Source organism: Coregonus clupeaformis, chromosome 15 (genome assembly GCF_020615455.1).
Source record: "Coregonus clupeaformis isolate EN_2021a chromosome 15, ASM2061545v1, whole genome shotgun sequence".
NCBI lineage: Eukaryota > Metazoa > Chordata > Actinopteri > Salmoniformes > Salmonidae > Coregonus > Coregonus clupeaformis.
In genome coordinates this window covers 19,089,568-19,114,724 of record NC_059206.1, presented here as the reverse complement: position 1 = coordinate 19,114,724, position 25,157 = coordinate 19,089,568, and the positions used below count along the sequence as shown (strand labels likewise).

Sequence of the window (25,157 nt, the reverse complement as noted above, 5' to 3'; positions counted from 1 at the left end):
GCCTGAATTTAAAATGGATTACATTTAGACTTGCTTAACAAGTCACATAAGTTGCATGGACTCACTCACTGCAATAATAGTGTTTAACATGATCTTTGAATGACTACCTAATCTCTGTACCCCACACATGCAATTATCTGTAAGGTCCCTCAGTCAAGCCGTTAATTTCAAACACAGATTCAACCACAAAGACCAGGCAGGTTGTCCAATGCCTCGCAAAGAAGGGCACTTATTGGGTAGATAGGTTTAAAAAAAAAAGTAGACATTGAATATTAAATTTACATTTTAGTCATTTAGCAGACGCTCTTATCCAGAGCGACTTACAGTTAGTGAGTGCATACATTTTTCATACAATATCCCTTTGAGCATGCTGAAGTTATTAATTACACTTTGGATGGTGTATCAATACACCCAGTCACTACAAAGGTACAGGCGTCCTTCCAAACTCAGTTGCCGGAGAGGAAGGAAACCGCTCAGGGATTTCACCATGAGGCCAATGGTCACTTTAAAACAGTTACAGAGTTGAATGGCTGTGATAGGAAAAAACGGAGGATGAATCAACATTTAGTTACTCCACAATACTAACCTTATTGACAGAGTGAAAGGAAGGAAGCCTGTACAGAATACAAATATTCCAAAACCTGCATGCTTTTTGCAATAAGGCACTAAAGTAAAACTGCAAAAAATGTGTCAAAGAAATGAACTTTATGTCTTGAATGCAAAGCGTTATGTTTGGGGCAAACACAACACATCACTGAGTACCACTCTTCATATTTTCAAGCATGGTGTTGGCTTCATCATGTTATGGGTATGCTTGTCATCGACAAGGACTAGTGAGTTTTTTAGGATAAAAAGAAACGGAATAGAGTTAAGCACAGGCAAAAATCCTGGTTCATTCTGCTTTCCAACAGACACTAGGAGACAAATTCACCTTTCAGCAGGACAATAACCTAAAACATAAGGCCAAATATACACTGGAGTTGATTACCAAGACGACATTGAATGTTCCTGAGTGGCCTACTGTAGTTACAGTTTTGACTTAAATCGGCTTGAAAATCTATGGCAAGACTTGAAAATGGCTGTCTAGCAATTATCAACAACCAACTTGCCAGAGTTTAAATAATTGTAAAAATAATGTGCAAATATTGTACAATCCAGGTGTGCAAATCTCTTAGATTTACCCAGAAAGACTCACAGCTGTAATCGCTGCCAAAGGTGATTCTAACATGGATTGAATGTTTATTTAATGAAGATATATTCGATAATAATAAATAAATAAATAATAGTTATTCCACTTTGACAGAGTATTTTGTGTAGATCGTTGACAAAAAATGACATCCATTTTAATCCCACTTTGTAACACAGCAAAATGTAGAAGAAGTAAAGGGGTGTGACTTTCTGAAAGTGCTGTTCTTTCCATTTCTTATAGACTGACGTGCACCCATTCACCCGCCCCTAATGCAAATGTATTCTAAGCTATATGTGGAGCCGTCAGGGGCCAGTTATATAGTTGGTAATTTCCTTTGACTGTCACTGAGTAGATGGTGTATTCATCCTATGGTGCAGGAATTTGCACTTTGCAGACACGTGTCAATGTTTGCTTGAAGTGTATACAGCCCTGACAACATACAGTTAACATGTATTACTGTTACCTTTTCCTGTCCTGGGAATAGTATTGGCACATTTTCATGGTGGTGTCTTTTTACAATGGAATTTCCTTTTCAAAGAGGACTGCGTAGCATCATAGAAAATAATTATAAAAACTTTGATAAACCTACCAATGGTATGAGTTTGGTGGGGCAAGATATCTATTCATTTTGACCAATGTTTTCTAATCTAGTCAGAAATTGAAGGACCTTCTACATTTACATTTTAGTCATTTAGCAGACGCTCTTATCCAGAGCGACTTACAGGAGCAATTAGGGTTAAGTGCCTTGCTCAAGGGCACATCGACAGATTTTTCACCTAGTCGGCTCGGGGATTAGAACCAGCGACCTTTCGGTTACTGGCACAACGCTCTTAACCACTAAGCTACTTTGCCTAATTGCTTTTGTTGCATTTTGATCTTGTCTTGCGACTGAAACTAATACATTATTTCTGCTTGGCTCTAATGACTAGGCCCTACAGTGCCTTCAGGCTTCTGCATCATGATGTTCAAAGACAAACTTTTCTTAATGGCCCCATTTTACACATTGTGTTGAAATGTTTAGTGCTGCTTTGCTTTTTAAGTCCTTTCAAACATCACCAATCTGACACTGTGACTGCACTATGCAACAACAGAGCTAGATGAAGCCAGAAGAATAATATACTTGTTGAACATAGCTAATTAGCTGTAGCCATCAGCCTTGTGTGTTTTCATTTTCATCACTCACAAACTGTTAAGTTTGCAAGGTCCCAACATCAGCGTTAGCTATCCTGCTACAGAGCTTTTTGGTGCGAGGATGCGTGCACATCACTCGAACGTGACGTTTGCTTGTAAACAAAATGTTTTACTATATATAGGGAATAGTGCCATTTGGGAACAGTGTTATCTTTCTGACAGTATGCCGTATGAGCATTTTCTGATGTCGCCTGCTGCCTGCCTGTGTGTACTAAATATACCTATATAAGGGAATCCATTCTTTGTTTATTAGTGGAGGGGAGACAAAGTGGGAGTGCGGCCAGTCCTCCCTTCCAGATTTCAAAATGGGAACAGTGACTGAGACAGAAAGAGGCTAAGTGAGACTGGAGAGAGCCTTTTACTTTAAACCCACTATCTCTGCACTTGTAGTCTCCTCTCTGGCTAAAAAAGGGTTTGTAGCAGCGTCATGTGGCAGGGAGGCATCTGGATTCTATTACATGTGGACAGGCCAACGTTATTCAAATGGCTGAAGATAGCCTTTTATATGTCGCTGCATGCTAGGGGGAGAGCTCAGCTCGGCTAATGCAACTAAATGGTTACAACGGCTAACATTAGACTGCCTCCTCAACATCGGATGAACCAACCAGTTCAGAGGGTAAGGAGGCAGTGGCTGATATCTATCCAGCAGAGTGATGAGAAGGAGACCTTGGAGAGAGGCCAGACCATCCAACACCTACTGAGGGGCAGGTAGCACGCTGCCCTGGCGTGAGAAACTCAACTGAAACAGGGAGGGGACTACCTTAACCCTTGTTTTCGTTTCCCGTTGCAAAACGTTTTGCTACATTTTTTACATTTTAGTCATTTTAGCAGACGCTCTTATCCAGAGCGACTTACAGTTAGTGAGTGCATACATTCTTTTTTAATTTTTCATACTGGCCCCCTGTGGGAATCGAACCCACAACCCTGGCGTTGCAAACGCCATGCTCTACCAACTGAGGTACATCCCTGCCGGCCATTCCCTCCCCTACCCTGGACGACGCTGGCCCAATTGTGCGCCGCCCCATGGGTCTCCCGGTCGCAGCCGGCTACGACAGAGCCTGCTACATTGTGCCATAATGAACATGACCCTGGTCTCCGTGTGGTATGAGGAGCTAGCTCGCTAGCTGGTTGGCTCGTCTGATACTAGCCTGTTGCCTGGCTACCCAGACTCCTTGCTCTGGCCAAATGCCAACGGACATTAGTTTCTTCTCCATAATGAGTCTGGATCGGAGTACCTACCCAACCCTTCACCGAATGCGAACACATTCGGGGCCGTCTGATTGGTCCAGAAACCGATGGTTTGGGCCAGAGTAAGAACGCACGGCAGTTTGAAAATTCGTCATTGGCTTTGATACTCTGATTGGTTAGAGACAATCCAATCGCTGATCACTTTGTTTTGTACAACCCCTCGTGTCACTCAACTCCACAAACAACTTCAATGATTGCAGTCTCAGATTAAAGTATGTAGCGAATGACAGAGCAGCGGAATAATTTATTGTGAGTAGCAGGGTTGGGTAAGTTACTTTCTAAATATAATTTGTTAGTTACTAGTTTCCTGTCCAAAATTGTAATCTGTAATGTAACTTTTGGATTACCCAAACTCAGTAACGTAATCTGATTCCTTTCAGTTACTTTTGGATTGCTTTTGTACTTTTGGTCAGACTCGCTCAGGTGGAACAAACTTAAACTTGCGCCTTTTTTCAATGCTGAATTGAATGTCATTGAAAAAAGGTATCACATTTTTTTTTCTCGCACACATCCTTTCTAAATCGAAAAGTAATCCAAGTACTCATCTAGTTTTTCAAAAGTACCTTTCATCTGATTACAATATTTTTGCTGGTAACAACCGATTTACAGTTCTTTTGTAATCAGATCACATGTAACGGATTACATGTAATCAGTTACTCCCCAATCCTGGTGAGTCATCAGGCTATCTAGCCTGAGCCTTAGTGGTTTTGGCAGCAGTCCAGTGGAGCCATTTTAATAAGGCAAAAATAATCACCTCCTGATTTACTAAACGGTGCAAACTGATTGTGGACTGAAATATTATTAGCTTGGATATGATTGGGCATGTCTATTAGAGCACTTTTATACTGTCTTAGTGTCACTCACCAAGCAGAAGTTAGTACCATGGAATTATTTTTGAATTGGGCTCAGAGGCCTTCAGTGGATTATCTCCTGTAAATACAGTAGAATTCAACAGTAATAAAAAAAGCCCCAACTCCATACCATTCTGATCATTAACACCATTTGCATTGTTTATGAATTGTTTGCGAGGAAATTAAGTTCTGGTTTCATGTTCTGGGTACTTGTGAATAAGTGTTACGTGTTAAGTACCCTGGCCTGTGGTTCAGTGGACACTTGACTAGCGTTAGCTTAACAACTCGTCTGTCTCAGATGGAAGCTGATAGAAGAGAAGGAGAGGGAGCTCATTTTCATTGGAATTGCTAGTTTGCGATGGGGTTTAATATCCAGAGAGTCCAGTTAAAAACGTATACTGAGAACAGCTGACTGGAAGTACTGTATAGCAACAGTTTGTACAGTCATTTACAAGCCCTGTGTTTATTGGATGGGTGGTTGTTAAATTGGGCGGAGGCTCAATTTGGTGCAATTTGCGGAAGTCAGTGGTGGGAGTGGCTTAACAGTAACACATCTTTATTAGCAGTGGTGTGGGATGCTCTGAGTGACAAACTGCTGTGTATGGACAGTTTTTAGTGAGGAACTATCGTATAGTTTGAGAATATTCAGTACTCTGTTAGGGGAATTGAGAAACCCTAACTGTCAGTCTTACCCACTCAATTGTAAATATTTGATTTATGGCTACCTGCGTAATACTTTCTGTGGGAGTAATGCAAAGCTTGTGATTTCTATGCTTCAACAACAGTGCTTATTTTCCCTGGCCCTGGCTTGCAAATGGCCTAATCACTACAGTCCCCAGTTTGAATTGAATTGAGATAAGCCAATACAATATTTATTTTCTACTTTGCCTAATTTAAATTACATTGTTCAATAATCTTTTAAGTTTGAGCACACAGTTTCATATTGATATCTTGTCTGAGTGAAGTTTGTTCTCAGATCTGGCAGAAAGATAAAGGGTACATTGAAGCCCTCAGGCATTTGTCATTAGGACTACTAGGGAATGGGGAAGAATGCTAGCCTTGTCCCGACTCGGGTTACACGTGCGTGCACACCTCCAACTCCCGATCCAGGTGAGGTGGAGCACCCCATGTCCATATCAAATCTTGTAATTAACCAGGGATAAATTCTTCCCCCAGTGCAGCACTACAACACACCCTCAGGCCACCTCTCTTCAGGCCACCTCTCATCAGGCCATCTTTACATTTTACATTTACGTCATTCATCAGGCCACCTCTCCTCAGGGCAGCTCTCCTCAGGGCAGATCAACATGGCTTCTAACATGTCTCATGATGAATGATGTCTCAACCTCAATGGGGGCTCTAAGGATACACGTTTCTTGCTGTACACTTCACGCCCCAAACTCAGAGCAGAAACACTTTAGACCCAAATACACAGAAGGGAGGCAGACTCGGGTAGAGGCAGGGTTCCTAGTCCTGTCCTGGGCTTTATTAGGCATGTTGTTGATGATCCCTAATTCTGAGTGGCTCACTATATTTTCTAGTGAAATCTCTCTGTGGTTGGCTGGCTGTAGGCATTGTTGGTGAAAAATCTAATGCTGGAGGTGGGCATTGTTCTGCTGTGTGCCCTGCCTCAGTGTTAAGTGAATTAGCGGTGTTGGATGGGCGCTCGCTCCCAGGCCCTGATTGGAATGTCTGTTCTAGGCTGTGGGTTCTGGGTTGGAATTGGACTTGACTGGCACACACAAATTCCCACAGGTTAACAACAGGCAATCCTTAACTCTAAGGGACCACACACACTGCACCGAATGTTGATCTGCCTTTCGTCTGCCGTTTGTTAGGCGCTGTGTGTTTTAGGGACAACCCGCTGTTGGCCGTCTGACTGCTGACATTTACTGTGCGCGCAATTCTATATGTAGAATCGGTTTGCAAATTACCGATGGCACTCTGAGGTGCTAAGTGCTCTCGGCCGGCAAATGCTACCTGTGTGACCGTGCCTTAACCCTCCCTGGTTGGACCAGTGCTTATGTTGCAACTGCCTGCCACAGGCTTTCACTCATCCCAATGCGGGGGAGTGTGTAAATACCACAACACAATCTGGCAACCCAGAGTACTCAAACTCAACCCAATGAGGGGGAGTAGGAAGGTAAATACTACAAACAGTCAATGAGGGGGAGTGTACAGTGTAGGCAAACATTACCACAACACAACCTGGCAACCCAGTGAGGTTGGTGTACTCAAGCTCACTGTATCATCCCCAGTGATTTGTTTACAGCAAACTGCCATATTCCCAGTACAAATTACAGGGACTGGGAGACTGAGGTAGCCTAAGTGGTACATCTCAGCAGGAGGGTGGATATCTGTCTGTTGTAAAAAATAGTTTCACTCCCAATCCCCAGACATCTCTATTGTTGTCTGCTCATCAGTTCGTAATCTAATTCCAGCAGCATTATTATCCAGTATGCATTTAATCCCGTGGTGTGAGTTGAGGTGGTAACTGTTGAAAGATAAGCTGTAGCCTACTCCTGGAATCAGCCCCAGTCTGCTGGCCTAGAGGGAAACACTAACTACTCCCCAACCTTACCCTCCTCTCTTTCCCTCTCTCTTTCCATGGGGGTACACCATGGATCTCCCTCTCTCTTTCCATGGGGGTACACCATGGATCTCCCTCTCTCTTTCCATGGGGGTACACCATGGATCTCCCTCTCTCTTTCCATGGGGGTACACCATGGATCTCCCTCTCTCCCCTACCCTCCTTAGCCCTCCAAGCTACAGTGTCAACACATCAGCTGCAGCTACAGTCACAGGGAAGTCACAGGTTGCTTTGACAGACCCTAAATTATCTCACATCTGGTTCGATCTGGAGGTGTTAGTGGCCAGAGGGGTTGGGTGTTAGAGGGGTTGGAGACGAGTAGATGGGGCTGAAGGGATTGGGGCTGAAGGTGTTGGAGGGGTTGAGATGTTTAGGGGCTGGGGCAGAATGTTCACCCCCCCATGTCCATGACATTTACCAACACCCAACACCACCTTGTCTGGGTATCCTCAAAATGCAGTTGTCCACATAGAGATCAGATAGAACCTCTATGGTGCTCCTCTTGTGGCAGGCATCTCAAACATCACTCATGTCATGTAAAAGTCCGATGTTTGTAACGGCAACAACTCCCTTAATAGGATTTGTATTTTCCAATGTGCCATTTTGACATCTGTGGACTCTGATGGCACTATTGTATCTATTAATCACCTGCTGTGATCCTTGTCATATAGTTGTTCTTCTCATGGCACTCAATGCTGGCTAATTCTGCCCCTCTCTCTGCTCAGCCAACTGTCCTACAGCCAGGCTCTCTCTGTGGTCCCTCTGGCTCAATGGTGCATACAGTCATTTCCTTCTTTGTCAGCACGGTTCAAAGAGGGTGAAGAATGAGGGCAGACACCCCCCCGCTGGCATCCCAGCTAGTGGTACTGGTCCTACATTTCATGTAGTCACTCTTTCTGAACATAGGCACTCTTGACTTACAACACCCTATGATGCACCTTTATGTGGAGCTCTGTGTTTGTTGTTGCGTGTGTGTGTGTGTGTGATGGCCGTCTGGTACTGATGGAAGCTGCATCAGTGGTAGCCTGCCTGCCGTTCTGTTCTTATTGGAGTGAAATTGATTCTCTATCACTTGGTCTTTCCTAATTTGGGAATGGGGATGCTGAGATTGATGAATAGATAAACAACGTGGTCGACTCCACCTTTATATGAACTTAAATCAGTTGCTGGATCCTCCTGTATATAATCCAAATAACAGAGATAGGACAGCACTCAGGTAAATACACTTAAATTAACATATTTGTATTGCTGCACGAACGTTTCGGGTATGAGCCCTTCTTCAGCATGCAAGGCAATGGCAATCAATGTCACAACAACATTATTTACTGGGTTCTCTCTTGATTTACTGGGTTCTCTCTTGATTTACTGGGTTCTCTCTTGATTGGGCCAATACTGACTGTGAAGTTATAATTATGCCCACCTGTGAGGTCTTGTTGATGTGACATTGATTGCCATTGCTTTGCACACTGAGGAAGGGCTCATACCCGACATGTTCGTGCGGCAATAAAAATATGTACATTTTAAGTCTGTTTACCGGCATGCTGTCCTATCTCTGTTATTTGGATACTGCGATTGATACCACTTTAAACTCTGCTCACCACGCTCCTAAATATTGCCTAGGATTAACCTAAAAAGCTTGAACTCTGTGATCCTAATGACCTACATAATGTGGTATAATATAAGATTACTTAACAGTGTATATGAAATCAAGCCTCCAGCCTGTGCATTGTATTTCCTATACAGCAGAGGGCTGACAGGCCCCACGGTATACATATCACTTACATACCAGTGACTAATGTCTTATCCATTACATATAGTACAATATCTGTTCATTTTTCACTGACATGCGACTGCCATCTGGTAACTTAACCGGTTCGTCGAGTCTGTGTCTTTCAGAGAAGTCAATCATACGTCACTGGCAAACACGTTATAGAAATAGTTATAGTCCTAAATTAAATGTTTTTAGCATTTTTTCATACATCAAATGTTGTCTAAAGTCAAGCTGACTGAGGACACATTTCACATCATCTGTTCCCTAGATCCTGTCACATGTATTAGGAGAGATCCGCAGGTCTCTATAGAATTACGTTTGAGACAATCAACTCTATTAATTGTAGGTCTGCTGAAGATTTGATGACGCATACAGCTCTATCTCTGATTTACACATCAGAGGAGATGACGTGGGATGTCTTTGATGAAAACATCTCACATCACAAGCCTTGATTTATGTGTGAACTATCTATTTGAGGAGACCAGTTGTCAACGAGTGCAGGAAACAGTCTCTTGAGAGAACCTTCTGGACGATGATCAGAAAAGAATGATTGCTTCCATGTTTTAGGCAGATCATACATATGGAGGATAATGTACTGGATCTGGATGATAATGACATGGCAGTTGGTGAACAGCTTGACAGCTGATGTCGCCTTCTGGATAAACAATTAGATAGAGAGACATGGGGAACCAAAATGAGGAAAACTGACTGAAACACTTTGCTCTAATCTAATGAATAAAATCCTGGTGCTGTGCCCCACTGCATCTGTCGTGTGTATCACTGTGTGTCTGGATGATGACATATTTTCCCATCCCACGGTGTCCTCCTAGACTCAGGGTTGTACTGTGTCGGAAAGTCTAACCCCAAGTCAGAGGTTGGGTCAAAGACCCAGATGTGCTGCTGTTTGGGTTTCATAATGGGTTTGATAGGTGGCTCTTTCTGGAGTTTCATACTAAAGTTGTAGTTCTCTTATCAAATGAAACCTCAGCATTGACGTAATTCTAAGTTGCATCCTGTAAATGAACCATTTAGCAGGAACATGATGTAAGTGCTTTGCGTCCTCTGTGATCTCTTACACATGCTGTATACCAACCTTGTGTCATGTCTCTGTTCTCATTTCCAAACCATTCCCTGGGATACTTGGGCACTAATTGGTGACTGCGTGGCATTTTACAACCGCTCCACTTAGTTACAAGACTAACCGCCACAGACAGAAAAGCGTTGCTGCTGTCAAGAAAGGCTGTTCAAGTTGTCCGTCTTTGAGAAACTGGTTGAATGGAAAGAAGAGTGTGCCCTGTCCAGGACAATAGAACCTGCCAGCCTTCTGAGAGAGCAGAACTAGCCTCTACACAGCAGACACGATTGAACAGCGGCGCTCTGAGCTACCATCAATCAATCAATCAATCAATTTTATTTTATATAGCCCTTCTTACATCAGCTAATATCTCGAAGTGCTGTACAGAAACCCAGCCTAAAACCCCAAACAGCTAGTAATGCAGGTGTAAAAGCACCATGCCTATATTGTTACCTCAACAATGGCTATTCACAGTCCTCAGAGTTCGTCGGCTTGCCATTCTTGTCATGTTAGTCTCCTCTTTCAGCATCCCTCCTCTCTCTCTCTCTCTCGCTCTCTCTCTCTCCCCAGCTAGCCCAGCGCCTGAGGCCTTTTAATTGGGTTCCAGCAGGTCAGCTTACCTGTCTGGAATGATCATTATCGCAGGGGATATTCACAGGATTAGCAAAGCAACAGCCTTTTTAAGATGTTAAGTGTTTTTGTGTTACAGTAAATCCGCTGAGTGCTGGGTAGTCATCCTCTCATTCTCCTTAGCACCTACCCTTGATATATTCAGTCTGTATATTACCTCAGATGGCCGTGTTTACCTTTTGGCTTTGATTACCTTTTGTTCTAGGTTTAGGCTGTTTAGGGCTGACCCCATTTAGTCAACTGTTCGATTGTTTAGTTGATAGGCTGTTGGTCGACCGAGATTATTTTTAGTCGAGCAGTCTAAAATATATAGAGTATTTTTTATGGCACATGAGACACCAGTTTAATTCACGCCAGTCTCAGTGGACTAATCCTTTGCGGAGGCCACGGGGGTGGCACACCAGTATCACCAATAGTACATTTACCATTAATTACCATCATTTCTAATCTAAAATGTTTGTTTGGTTACGGTCATTTCTGTTAATGTATTCAATATATTATTACTACCGTCTTTTACCGTTCTCGTTGTCGAGAACACACAACCTAGGCTGCACTTGTGAGGAACAAGTTTTGGTTTATTTCAGTCCTTGTCAATTTATTAATTGTTGTTTGTTAGTAGCTCCTGTCAATGTTGAGTAAGGACACGCACCTGATTATACATAGAAGTAGTCCTAGGCTACCTGGCCTGCAAGCAAATGTTGGCTTATAAATGTGCTCATTTGGGGATCTGATAGTATTTCTGATTGTCTTAACTCACCACCACTGTGGAATTCTCAAAATATTTTTTTTCTTCACCTCAAACAGCAAGTAAACAAAGTCTGTTTTTACATCCATTGAGAATGACAATAGATCCTCAGCGTAGCCTATTTGAAAAATCTTTCCAGCTCTCTTTCGATAACCGCTCAGCGTGAAAGGGGGAAAAAAAATGTCATGCTCTAATCCGGTGGAAATGTCATACAATAGGCCTACCTGATTACTTCTTATCCCTTGCGCAAATAGCCTATAGCTATGTCTGTCCAGGGCCCAAAATATGTTATACAATGTTGCAAGTTCGCTAGCATGAGCTTCAGGCCAGACCCAAGTTAATAGTTGATACAATATTTCAAGTTCCTTGCATAGCCAATGTGATTTATAGGATATTCGTTTTTATCAGGATATTTTCTACCTGTAGTCTGCAATGTTTTTATTTGTTGGCTTTATGTAGGCAATTTTTACATAGTTGGCAATGGAAATAGAAGTAACTTTTAGAATTTTGATTAACCACATGATAATGATTTTGAGATGCGAAGAATTTATTATAAGTTAAATTAAACTGTTCCACGAAAATGTGCATATAAAAGTCATAACTGGCACGCAGATCGGTAGAAATTGTAAGATAAATTGACACTCCAAATGGAAAAGGTTGACGACCCCTGGTGGAGCCTATTAGGAGCATAACAGCAGAATCTGCAAAGGCCAGCAGCAGCAGGAGGAAGAGAGTCAGGGACAGTTCTCTCTTCTTCTGGTTAGGCTATCTTGATCTCTGGAGCTCGAGTCATTTCTTTCTTAATTATTTAATCACTGTGTGCTTAAAGCAGGGATCATCAACTAGATACAGCGGATGGTCAGAGGGCCGGAACATAATTACAAATCATTTGTAGACTGCAAATTGACCTCAAGAAGCCCAAACAGATATAATATTTGACTAAAACATAATAATAATTTAAATCCTTGCTTACATTTGTATATGATCACGTCGCTCTATTATGAATGGAAATACTTGAACAGATTTCCCAAATTAAAATGACTTGGAGCTGATTTCCTTTCCTTTTGTATTTATATATATTTTTAATTTGGGGCCAAATAAAACCACTCGGCCTGCGGGGAGCCAGTAGGGAACCCTGGCTCAAAGCATCAGACAAGTTCATTAGCCTACATATAGTTGATTTTATTATAACACATAGGCCTTGCAAAAGTATTCATCCCCCTTGGCGTTTTAATTATTTTGTTGCATTACAACCTGTAATTTAAATTGATTTTATTTGGATTTCATGTAATGGACATACACAAAATAGTGTAATGAATTCAAAAAAAATTATAACGGAAAAGTGGTGCGTGCATATGTATTCACCCCCTTTGCTATGAAGCCCATAAATAAGATCTGGTGCAACCAATTACCTTCAGAAGTCACATAATTAGTTAAATAAAGTCCACCTGTGTGCAATCTAAGTGTCACATGATCTGTCACATGATCTCAGTATATATACACCTGTTCTGAAAGGCCCAAGAGTCTGCAACACCACTAAGCAAGGGGCACCACCAAGCAAGCAGCACCATGAAGACCAAGAAGCTCTCCAAACAGGTCAGGGACAAAGTTGTGGAGAAGTACAGATCAGGGTTGGGATATAAAAAATATCAGAAACTTTGAACATCCCACGGAGCACCATTTAAATCCATTATTAAAAAATTGAAAGAATATGGCACCACAACAATCCTGCCAAGAGAGGGCCGCCCACCAAAACTCACGGACCAGGCAAGGAGGGCATTAATCAGAGAGGCAACAAAGAGACCAAAGATAACCCTGAAGGAGCTGCAAAGCTCCACAGCGGAGATTGGAGGATCTGTCCATAGGACCACTTTAAGCCGTACACTCCACAGAGCTGGGCTTTACGGAAGAGTGGCCAGAAAAAAGCCATTGCTTAAAGAAAAAAAAGAAGCAAACACGTTTGGTGTTCGCCAAAAGGTATGTGGGAGACTCCCCAAACATATGGAAGAAGGTACTCTGGTCAGAAGAGACTAAAATTGAGCTTTTTGGCCATCAAGGAAAATGCTATGTCTCGCGCAAACCCAACACCTCTCATCACCCCGAGAACACCATCCCCACCTGTAGCTCAGTTGGTAGAGCATGGTGTTTGCAACGCCAGGGTTGTGGGTTCGATTCCCACGGGGGGCCAGCATAAAAAAAAAAAAATGTATGCACTCTCTAACTGTACGTCGCTCTGGATAAGAGCGTCTGCTAAATGACTAAAAATGTAAATGTAAAATGTGAAGCATGGTGGTGGCAGCATCATGCTTTGGGGATGTTTGTCATCGGCAGGGACTGGGAAACTGGTCAGAATTGAAGGAATGATGGATGGCGCTAAATACAGGGAAATTCTTGAGGGAAACCTGTTTGTCTTCCAGAGATTTGAGACTGGAACGGAGGTTCACCTTCCAGCAGGACAATGACCCTAAGCATACTGCTAAATCAAATGATACAAACCCCCCAAAAATCCATTTTAATTCCAGGTTGTAAGGCAACAAAATAGAAAAAATGCCAAGGGGGGTGAATACTTCCGCAAGCCATTGTACATAGGGGAAAATACATGTTTTTAAAATTTCCACCAATCAAACAGACTACTCTCGGTTGACCAAGTTTTTTATTGTTGTCGGGGACAGCGCTAAGGCTGTTTATATAAAGCAGTAGTAGTAGGCTATGCAACAGACGGTTAACACCAGCAGTCCTGCACTCAGCTTTTACACCCATAGAGAGGATTAGAGAGCTCCCTTATCTCTCCACAGCTGATTTATAAAAGAGATTAGACTTATCATTGGTGAGGAGCAGTTGTTGTTTACATCGTGGCTTTGGCCAGACCCATCAATGCAGAATTGAACAGTCTCAGCAAGAGTTCTTGGTTGCCGAAAGACCCAACGGGATATCCTCCTCATACTGCGTTTAGACAGCCAGCCCAATTCTGATTTTTTTTCTCTCTCCACTAATTAGTCTTTTGTCCAATCAGATCAGCTCTGAAAAAGTTCTGGCGTGAAAAGATCTGATGTGACTGGTCAATAGACCAATTAGTGGACAAAAATATCAGAATTGGGCTGCCTGTGTAAACACAGCCTTGGAGGCATCAAAAAAAAAGTCACAACCTCATTGGTTTTGCTTGAAACCATTTGGTTTGTTCTGTTAAGTAGGTCTCCATGATCAACTATTCATGCAGTTTTCTGACTAGTCTGTTTTCACTCAGATCATAGGAAAACAGAAGAGATTGTAATCATTCTAGATGAAGCCTAGAGAGCAAATGAGCAATACAGCCTCCGTTAGTAATAATACCACCTGCTATATGTTGAGCACAGTGCTGAAAGCTCATTAAGGTCTTTACCGGAGTGGGACCTCTACTTTGTTACTTGATATTGTTTCAAATCAACAATGATATTTTCCCATAGCAGCTATGATGAGTATGAATGAGGCGTGTTATCTATCATACTCTGGTCAGCCATCCAGCAATAAGAAAATGGAATTCCAGAGGTTTGACTGCTGCTCAAGCTGCTCTGCTATGTCATTAATGCCTGGCAGCTGCTACCTCCACAAGCTGAGGAGTCCCAGCATCTGACTGAGTTACAGCATCTCTGAATACTACTGTAAGCCTTCTGGGAGGCCCCTGCCTCTGACGGATATAGGGAGAGAGAGATGGATGGATAGGGGAAGATGATGAGCACTATTTAAAAAATTAATAAAACATTTAATTAATTCGGATGCACAAATAAATGTAGGCAACGGGGATCTTGATCCAGGAGGGGACTGAATGTCTCTGTTGTAACCAAGAAGCTTGAACTTGACATCTTAGCTAGGAAGTTAGCAAACCAAATGCATAGCTGGAGCCCTGAGCTGGATATCATTTGTTTGACACATCTTAGATTTCTTATAGTTATACTTAACTTTTATAGTTAGTTATAAGCAGTGGCGTAGTACACAACACCGCACCTCAAATCTTCAAGCAGCTCAAATGATATGGAATTAGTAAATCCCATGTGTGCAGAATGAAAGGCAGTGTCTCCTATTTGCTCTCCCTAAATCATTGTGATGTTCAACCCCCCTATCAACCTCTTTTTGTTCTGAACGGCTGCTATCTGCAGTTCTGTGTTGTATCTGCTCTCTGATGCTGTTGTGGCCCTAGTGCTGATGGTTGTGTTGAGGACAGGCCTGAGCTGCTGCTCAATAACCTCTGTCAGGTGCCTCAATAAACTGTCAGTTTTCCTTTATGGCATGTCAGAGAGTCCAAAGCACACCAGGAACTTTTATTTGCTGATCAAAATGTGTTTTCTCATGGCCCTCTCTTGTCCCTCTGCAGCAGACATATGGTGAGCAACATGTATTGAACATCGAATCGCAATAAAATCACAGTATCGAAGCGCAATACATATACAGTGGGCTCCAAAATTACTGTCACCCCTGACTGGCAATGCACAAACAATACTTAAAAAAATATAAACAATATAATTATAGAGAGAAACTCAAAATACCAACATGTGAGCGATACTGTACTATATTAATGTTCCAATGGAACCCACCAAATTAATGTATTGATTTAATTAAAAATCAATGTCCTCCAAATCAAGGTTTCACAATTAATGGCAACCTTAAAGATTATTGTAAATAACATCTACCAAAATTAAACCAGGAATTAAATTCCACTTATTTACGTTTATAAGGAACTATATTGAGCCATTACATCACTTCCTGGTTCACTAGGGTATAAAAATGAGAACACGCATGCAATATCCCTTTTGTCATCCTACACCATGAAGAAAACAAAAGAACTGGCAGTTCAAAAGAGACAGATGGTCGTAGACCTTCATAAATCTGGTAATGGCTACAAGAAGATCTACAAACGATTGAATATACCACTGAGCACTGCCAGGGCAATTATAAAATATTTTTTTTTAAATATAACATTTGAAAACCTCACGGGTAGAGGACGCAAATGCATTTTGCCCCCCAGTATAGGGAGGAGGATGGTGAGAGAAGCAACAAAATCCCCAAGAATCACTGTGAAAGAATTGCAGGCCTTGGTGGCGTCTTGGGGTCACCAGGTTTCAAAATGCACCATCAGACGCAACCTCCACAACCACAGGCTCTTTGGAAGGGTTGCCAGAAGACACAGCGCTTGGAGTTTGCCAAACGTCATTTAAATTATGACTGGAAGAAGGTGCTCTGGTCAGATGAGATACAGCATTGGCATGTTTGGTGTCGAAACAGAGATGCATACAAGGAGAGGCACCTCATACCCACGGTGAAATATGGTGGTGGGTCAGTGATGTTTTGGGGCTGTTTTAATTCCAGAGATCCAGGGGCACTGGTTAAGATTGATGGCATAATGAATTCCACCAAGTATCAGGCAATTTTGGCTGGCAATCTGGTTGCCTCTGCCAGAAGGCTGGGACTTGGCCGTAGGTGGACTTTCCAACAAGACAATGACCCAAAACATACCTCAAGATCCACACAGAAATGGTTCTGTGACAACAAAATCAATGTTCTGCTATGGCCATTTCAGTCGCCGGACCTCAATCCAATCGAAAATCTGTGGGCTGAGTTGAAGAGGGCAGTTGATAAAAACGTGAAGGATCTTGAAAGGATCTGCATAGAGGAATGGTCCCTCCAAATGTGTTCCTTAACCTTGTCAAACATTACAGGAAAAGACTCCATGCTGTTATCCTTGCCAGAGGTTGTTGCACTAAGTACTAAATGAGGAGTGCCAATAATTATGAACCTTGATTTTGGTGACATTTATTTAGTATTAAATAATTGTATGATTTTGGTTGGTTCCGTTGAAACATTAATAAAGTACATATGTTGGTGTTTTGAGTTTATCTCTATAATTATATTGTTTATATTTGTTAATTGTTTGTGCATTGCCAGTCATGGGTGCCAGTAATTTTGAAGCCCTCTGTAGAATCGTTACAATCTCAATACATATTGTATCGTGAGGTCCCTGGCAATTCCCAGCTCTACACAAGTGTAGCCGCCGGTCACTCCCCTCTAGTTCAACGGATGTTTGATTCCATTCATGGCATTGAGCGCAGATCTGAGGTCTGAGGAAGCAAGGCTGAGAGGTACTGAGGGAGTCATTTTAATTATGGTATGTGCTCCTCCTCACTGGGAGGGCAGGACTAATCATTTAGAATCTCTCACTTCTCCTTGGATGTCGGGGGAGGGATGGGATGGCCGCTTTGAGGGCCTTGTATAGCAGAGAGAGGGGGGTGTATGTGTCTCTACTCTTTCTCTGTGTGTGTGTGTGTGTGTGTGTGCATGCACACTGTTTGATTTCCAGTGATTGGCCATAGCTAAATTGTTGCTGCCACACCCCAAAAATACATGGATGAATTATTATTTTTTATAAGCAATTTCTGGGATGGAAAACGCTTTCAGTAAGAACTTCAATGAATAGAACCACACAGAAATGTTGTAGAAAAGACAATTGACCTATATATTTTTTAAATAATATAATCTTTGAGAAATCACCAAAATAAAAACTAAAACGATGAAATTATAAAATTAAAAATTTAGGAATACTTTTGGCATGGCTGGATTACCGACCGGGCACATGCCCAGAGGCCCCAATGGGGTCCTCATTGATTTTGTTATGTTTGAGCATAAGAAGAACACACATTAAGCCATGGCAAAATGCGTAGAATTGCAGGAAATTAGCTGTCACACTGCAACATTTTCTGTCTGCTCTATGGCAAAATGTGTAGAATTGCTAAAAAAAATTGTTTTACAATTGCAAAAGTCTCTCAGGTCCATGGAACATTGTATAGAATTGCAGGAAAGTAGCCCCTTTTTGATCCAGAAAAGAATTGTGTTTATTGCTAAGAGCACACCTGCCTGATAATTAGGTGTTGTGCCATGTATAGGCAATAGTAAAAAAAATGTTTACTGTGTTATTGGGCTCATTTCTGGGGGGGGGGGATTATAGATGGTGTCGCAGTCATTTCATTTTCATTCATCTTGGAGTAGAACGTCTTTTTTAAAAAGTCACCAGAAATGACCTTTTCACAGTTCTTCTACAAAAAAATATTGGCCGGCATGCCCCTCCCTTCGACCTTTGCCACCGCTGCTAAAAAAAGATGTAGGGGAAACACTGCATAGCCATGATTAAATAGTGTCTCTACACAGGGCTCCTGCCATGCTGACCCCCTAAGAGGAGCAATAGCAACAGCTGCTCCACAGATGTCCTGTAACACTCTAAAAAACACTATGTAGCACAAATGGCTCCCTATTTCCTTTATAGTGCACTACTGTTGACCAGGGCCCTTTTAGGTAGTGCCCTATATAGGGAATAGGGGACCATGTGGACGTAGATAATGAAAGAAGAGCTGACCAACCACAAGAAAAAGAGAGCAACTTAATACCATGGGCCTTGACTCATGCTGGAGGCATTTGCATGCCCCTCAGTCACCTTGGGGGATAATGTCTGCTTTACTGAGAGGGTCAATGCAATGCCATGATGTGTGTGTGTGTGTGTGTGTGTGTGTGTCATCCAGTCACTCTGATCTGTGAGAGTAAAAAGGTTATAGGAAATCCCGAGGGTTCAGGAATGCACCAATTTAAATGACTTGTGTTTTTGGATATACTGTTCTATCGCCAGATTCAGCGCTATCCTGAGAGAAGCCTCTGTGATAGTGGATTAAATCACGTGCATGAAATAGAAATAGCTACCTTGGTGAAACCTACTCCACTGAACAAAAATATAAACGCAACATGTTGGTCCCAAGTTTCATGAGCTGAAATAAAAGATCCCAGAAAATGTTCCATACGTACAAAAAGCTTATTTCTCTCAAATTGTATGCACAAATTTGTTTACGTCCCTGTTAGTGAGCATTTCTCCTTTGCCAAGATAATCCATCCACCTGACAGGTATGGCATATCAAGAAGCTGATTAAACAGCATGATCATTACACAGGTGCATCTTGTGCTGGGGACAATAAAAGGCCACTGTAGCTCAGCTGGTAGAGCACGGCGCTTGTAACGCCAAGGTATTGGGTTCGATCCCCGGGACCACCCATACACAAAAAATGTATGCACACATGACTGTAAGTCGCTTTGGATAAAAGCATCTGCTAAATGGCTTATTATTATTATTATTATTATTATTATTATAAAATGTGCAGTTTTGTCACACAACACAATGCCACAGATGCAATTGACATGTGACTGCAGGAATGTCCACCAGAGAATTGAACGTTCATAAGCCGCCACCGTTGATTTCGAGAATTTGGCAGTACGTCCAACCGGCCTCACAACCGCAGACCACATGTAACCACGCCAGCCCAGGACCTCCACATCCAGCTTCTTCGCCTGCGGAATTGTTTGAGACCAGCCACCCAGACAGCTGATGAAACGGTGGGTTTGCACAACCAAATACTTTCTGTTCAAACTGTCAGAAACTGTCTAAGGGAAGCTCATCTGCGTGCTCGTCATCCTCACCAGGGTCTTGACCTGACTGCAGTTCGGCATCGTAACCGACTTCAGTGGGCAAATGCTAACCTTCGATGGCCACATGGCACGCTGGAGAATTGTGCTCTTCACGGATGAATCCCGGTTTCTACTCTACCGGGCAGATGGCAGACACCGTGTATGGCATCGTGTGGGTGAGTGGTTTGCTGATGTCAACATTGTGAACAGAGTGCCTCATGGTGGTGGTGGGGTTATGGTATGGGCAGGCATAAACTACGGACAACGAACACAATTGCATTTTATCGATGGCAATTTGAATCCACAGAGATACCGTGACGAGATCCGGAGCCCCATTGTCGTGCCATTTATCCCCCGCCATCACCTCATGTTAATGCATGATAATGCACGGCCCCATGTCGCAAGGATCTGTACACAATTCCTGGAAGCTGAAAATGTCCCAGTTCTTCCATGGTCTGCATACTCACCAGACATGTCACCCATTGAACATGTTTGGGATGCTCTGGATCACTGTGTATGACAGCATGAAGAGGAGTGTGACAACATACCACAGGCCACAATCAACAGCCTGATCAACTCTATGCGAAGGAGATGTGTTGCGCTGCATGAGGCAAATGTTGATCACACCAGATACTGACTGGTTTTCTGATCCAAGACCATTTTTCTTTTTTATCTGTGCATATCTGTATTCCCAGTCATGTGAAATCCTTAGATTAGGGCCTCATTAATTTATTTCCTAATATGAACTGTAACTCGTTGAAATTGTTGCGTTTTAAAAATATTTTTGTTCAATGTAGTTAATCGTTCAACAAGACTGATTTTGTAAACTGATTTTAGTTTCAGATTTATGGCTATCTAGGCTTACTCTAGATGGAGTATACTTTCTCTAAAGGAAAATAATCTTGTGCTGGAATTCTCAGAATGTATCCTCAGTATGTTAGTCTCTGTGGGGTTCTGTTCATTGATCTCTCCTGCTGCTGAATTCTCTGAGGTACTGAGATATGAACAGCTTGTTTCTCCTGCTGCTGAGAGGTGTATGTGTAGCTGGTGTAGGGCTGGGCGATTATATTGAATTCATTCGAATTAATGTTTTTATGCGATATTCCAAATTCCTATGGCAAGAATCACGTTATTTTCTTCATTTTTATGAGCGTTTACAGTGGGGAAAAAAAGTATTTAGTCAGCCACCAATTGTGCAAGTTCTCCCACTTAAAAAGATGAGAGGCCTGTAATTTTCATCATAGGTACACGTCAACTATGACAGACAAATTGAGAAAAGAAAATCCAGAAAATCACATTGTAGGATTTTTTATGAATTTATTTGCAAATTATGGTGGAAAATTTGGTCACCTACAAACAAGCAAGATTTCTGGCTCTCACAGACCTGTAACTTCTTCTTTAAGAGGCTCCTCTGTCCTCCACTCATTACCTGTATTAATGGCACCTGTTTGAACTTGTTATCAGTATAAAAGACACCTGTCCACAACCTCAAACAGTCACACTCCAAACTCCACTATGGCCAAGACCAAAGAGCTGTCAAAGGACACCAGAAACAAAATTGTAGACCTGCACCAGGCTGGGAAGACTGAATCTGCAATAGGTAAGCAGCTTGGTTTGAAGAAATCAACTGTGGGAGCAATTATTAGGAAATGGAAGACATACAAGACCACTGATAATCTCCCTCGATCTGGGGCTCCACGCAAGATCTCACCCCGTGGGGTCAAAATGATCACAAGAACGGTGAGCAAAAATCCCAGAAACACACGGGGGGACCTAGTGAATGACCTGCAGAGAGCTGGGACCAAAGTAACAAAGCCTACCATCAGTAACACACTACGCCGCCAGGGACTCAAATCCTGCAGTGCCAGACGTGTCCCCCTGCTTAAGCCAGTACATGTCCAGGCCCGTCTGAAGTTTGCTAGAGTGCATTTGGATGATCCAGAAGAGGATTGGGCGAATGTCATATGGTCAGATGAAACCATAATATAACTTTTTGGTAAAAACTCAACTCGTCGTGTTTGGAGGACAAAGAATGCTGAGTTGCATCCAAAGAACACCATACCTACTGTGAAGCATGGGGGTGGAAACATCATGCTTTGGGGCTGTTTTTCTGCAAAGGGACCAGGACGACTGATCCGTGTAAAGGAAAGAATGAATGGGGCCATGTATCGTGAGATTTTGAGTGAAAACCTCCTTCCATCAGCAAGGGCATTGAAGATGAAACGTGGCTGGGTCTTTCAGCATGACAATGATCCCAAACACACCACCCGGGCAACGAAGGAGTGGCTTTGTAAGAAGCATTTCAAGGTCCTGGAGTGGCCTAGCCAGTCTCCAGATCTCAACCCCATAGAAAATCTTTGGAGGGAGTTGAAAGTCCGTGTTGCCCAGCGACAGCCCCAAAACATCACTGCTCTAGAGGAGATCTGCATGGAGGAATGGGCCAAAATACCAGCAACAGTGTGTGAAAACCTTGTGAAGACTTACAGAAAACGTTTGACCTGTGTCATTGCCAACAAAGGGTATATAACAAAGTATTGAGAAACTTTTGTTATTGACCAAATACTTATTTTCCACCATAATTTGCAAATATAAATTCATTAAAAATCCTACAATGTGATTTTCTGGAATTTTTTTCCTCATTTTGTCTGTCATAGTTGACGTGTACCTATGATGAACATTACAGGCCTCTCTCGTCTTTTTAAGTGGGAGAACTTGCACAATTGGTGGCTGACTAAATACTTTTTTCCCCCACTGTATCTAGTTGATGATCCCTGCTTTAAGCACACAGTGATTAAATAATTAAGAAAGAAATGACTCGAGCTCCAGAGATCAAGATAGCCTAACCAGAAGAAGAGAGAACTGTCCCTGACTCTCTTCCTCCTGCTGCTGCTGGCCTTTGCAGATTCTACTGTTACGCTCCTAATTCTACTGTATGTCCACTTGTTCTAATGTTGTCTTTTTGGGCTCATGTCCTTCGCTCCTTCTGTGCTGTGTATGCCTTCCCATTTACACCAGAGATCTGTATATCATGACGAAATGCTCATGTCTCCGCTCTAACAATGGGAGTTGTTGTCCCAAAGGCGGGAAGGCAGGCGACACGTTTAGCTCCAAAATAATCCCATAGAAATGTATTGTCCTTATTTTGGACAGATTTTGAAACCTCTCGCTTCGCCTCTTCTTCTCTGTTTACACACACACACACACCAAGCCCCTCCCCCTGCCACTACCAACAACAAAGATGAGAGATCACTTCTTCCTCTCTGACAAGCGGTTTGTACTCGCTATTTGCATTTTAGGTTTGGTCCAACAGAATTAGTCATATGGACACCGAAACACATTGAGACATTTATTTTATTCTAATAGAGGAAGTTAACCTTTGTAAAGATACCCCTTTTATGTCTCAACTACTCAAATAGTGCACAGAGCAGACACTACTAAAATGGGAGTATCAATGAACATTGATTCTGGAAAATTCATGTTCAGTTTGTCGTGTGCGGAATTGCAGTACCACTTACCGCTAGCAGCAATGTAGCCAAAAACGTATACTAGCTGTCTAGTCTGTGTTTTTTATAAATGTGCAATAAGCATAAAACACAATGATATAAGGAATTGGCAACTCGTCCTCATTCTGAGAAATAAGGTAGGCCACTTGATTTCAACATCTGAACAAAGTGGACAGGCTAGCATGCTGTTCAAACAGTTGGAGATGGACAGAAGGGTGTGGTCATAACAATTCAACTGTTCTGCCTTGTTAGCTAGCAAATAGATCCAAGTTGCATAAACTTGAAATATAAAGATTAGCTGGCTACTCACTAGCACCTGGGCTTGTGCTTGAGATTTTTTGAGACCTGTGTTCATTTTCTATAATTTACATTTTAGTCATTTAGCGACTTACATGATCTTTAGGGCACATCGCCAGATTTTTCACCTAGTAGGCTCGGGGATTAGAACCAGCGACCTTTCGGTTACTGGCACAACGCTCTTACCCACTAAGCTACCTGCCGCCCTAATAATGCCTGCTACAAGAAGTTAGTCATTATTAGTGAAATTGCATTATGCATGGTTCTAGTCATTTCTTTACGTAAAGGGCATGAAGACTGACTTGAAAGCCAGATCAGTGATTATCAAGTTAAACTATTTTGATAAAATAATTAAATTATTAGTCGGTCTTATGGTTGTGGAAGGCTTATTTAGCCTAGGTATAATTTCACAAGCCCTGAATTCATTAGATTTTTGCTGACTGTTTGAAATGCAGTGTATTTGACCTTTAATTGTACAACAAAACTTATTTGGAGAGAACATACAAAACAAATATATACATATACAGTTGTGGAAAGAATTGAGACCACTTGCAAATGGTTCTTAAATCAGCATCTCTACATGTATGACAGCCGTTCCATTCCAGTGTCTGTTGAATTCCAACACAGGCACACCTCATTCTACTGAATTAGGTACTGATTATGTGATCCCCTGAACCAAATCTTATTTAACGAGGAAAAGTGTGAAAACCACTGCTGTGGTCATCACTATCCTCTTGCAATAGGACCAGCTGGATGGCAAAAACAGTGCTAATAGTATCTCAAAAGTAATATTAATCAAAAAATAACTATTGACCATGCCAAAAGAGTTGAAAAGGAAAGTCTTGAGTGAGGAAAAGAAGGGTTCAATTCTGGCTTTACTGGCAGAGAGATACAGTGAGCGTCAGGTTGCTTCCATCCTTAAAATGTCAAAGACGGCAGTTCATAAGAACAAGGTCTAGCAGACAACAAAGCTACAGACCGGCAGAGGGCGAAAACGACACTCTACTGACCGGGATGACCGCCAACTCATTCGAATGTCACTCAACAACCGTAGGATGACATCAAGTGACCTACAAAAATAATGGCAAACGGCATCTGGGGTGAAGTGCACGGTGAGGACGGTTCAAGAACGGCTCCTAGGGGCAGGGCTGAAGTCGTGCAAAGCTAGAAAATAGCCCTTCATCAATGAGAAGCAAAGAAGAGCCAGGCTGAGGTTTGCAAAATACCATAAGGATTGGACCGTAGAGGACTGGAGTAAGGTAATCTTCTCCGATGAGTCCAATTTTCAGCTTTGCCCAACACCTGGTCATCTAATGGTTAGACAGAGACCTGGAGAGGCCTACAAGCCACAGTGTCTCGCACCCACTGTGAAATTTGGTGGAGGATCGGTGATGATCTGGGGGTGCTTCAGCAAGGCTGGAATCGGGCAGATTTGTCTTTGTGAAGGATGCATGAATCAAGCCACCACGTACAAGGTTGTCCTGGAAGAAAACTTGCTTCCTTTTGCTCTGACATTGTTCCCCAACTCTGAGGATTGGTTTTTCCAGCAGGACAATGTGCCATGCCACACAGCCAGGTCAATCAAGGTGTGGATG

General features: G+C 42.3%; 1 protein-coding gene across 4 annotated transcripts in view; it reads left to right on the top strand.

Annotated features, from left to right (window-relative positions):
• The window catches only part of tln2a (talin 2a), a 117,321-nt gene that overhangs the window by 8,854 nt on the left and 83,310 nt on the right, over positions 1-25,157 (top strand). The window contains exon 1 of one of the 4 annotated variants that reach the window (XM_045225039.1): positions 3,602-3,894. The exons of the other annotated variants lie outside the window; for them this stretch is intronic. The gene's annotated coding sequence lies outside the window, so the exon portion shown is untranslated. Of the gene's footprint in view, positions 1-3,601; positions 3,895-25,157 lie in introns of those variants that run through there. 4 annotated transcript variants of the gene reach the window in all.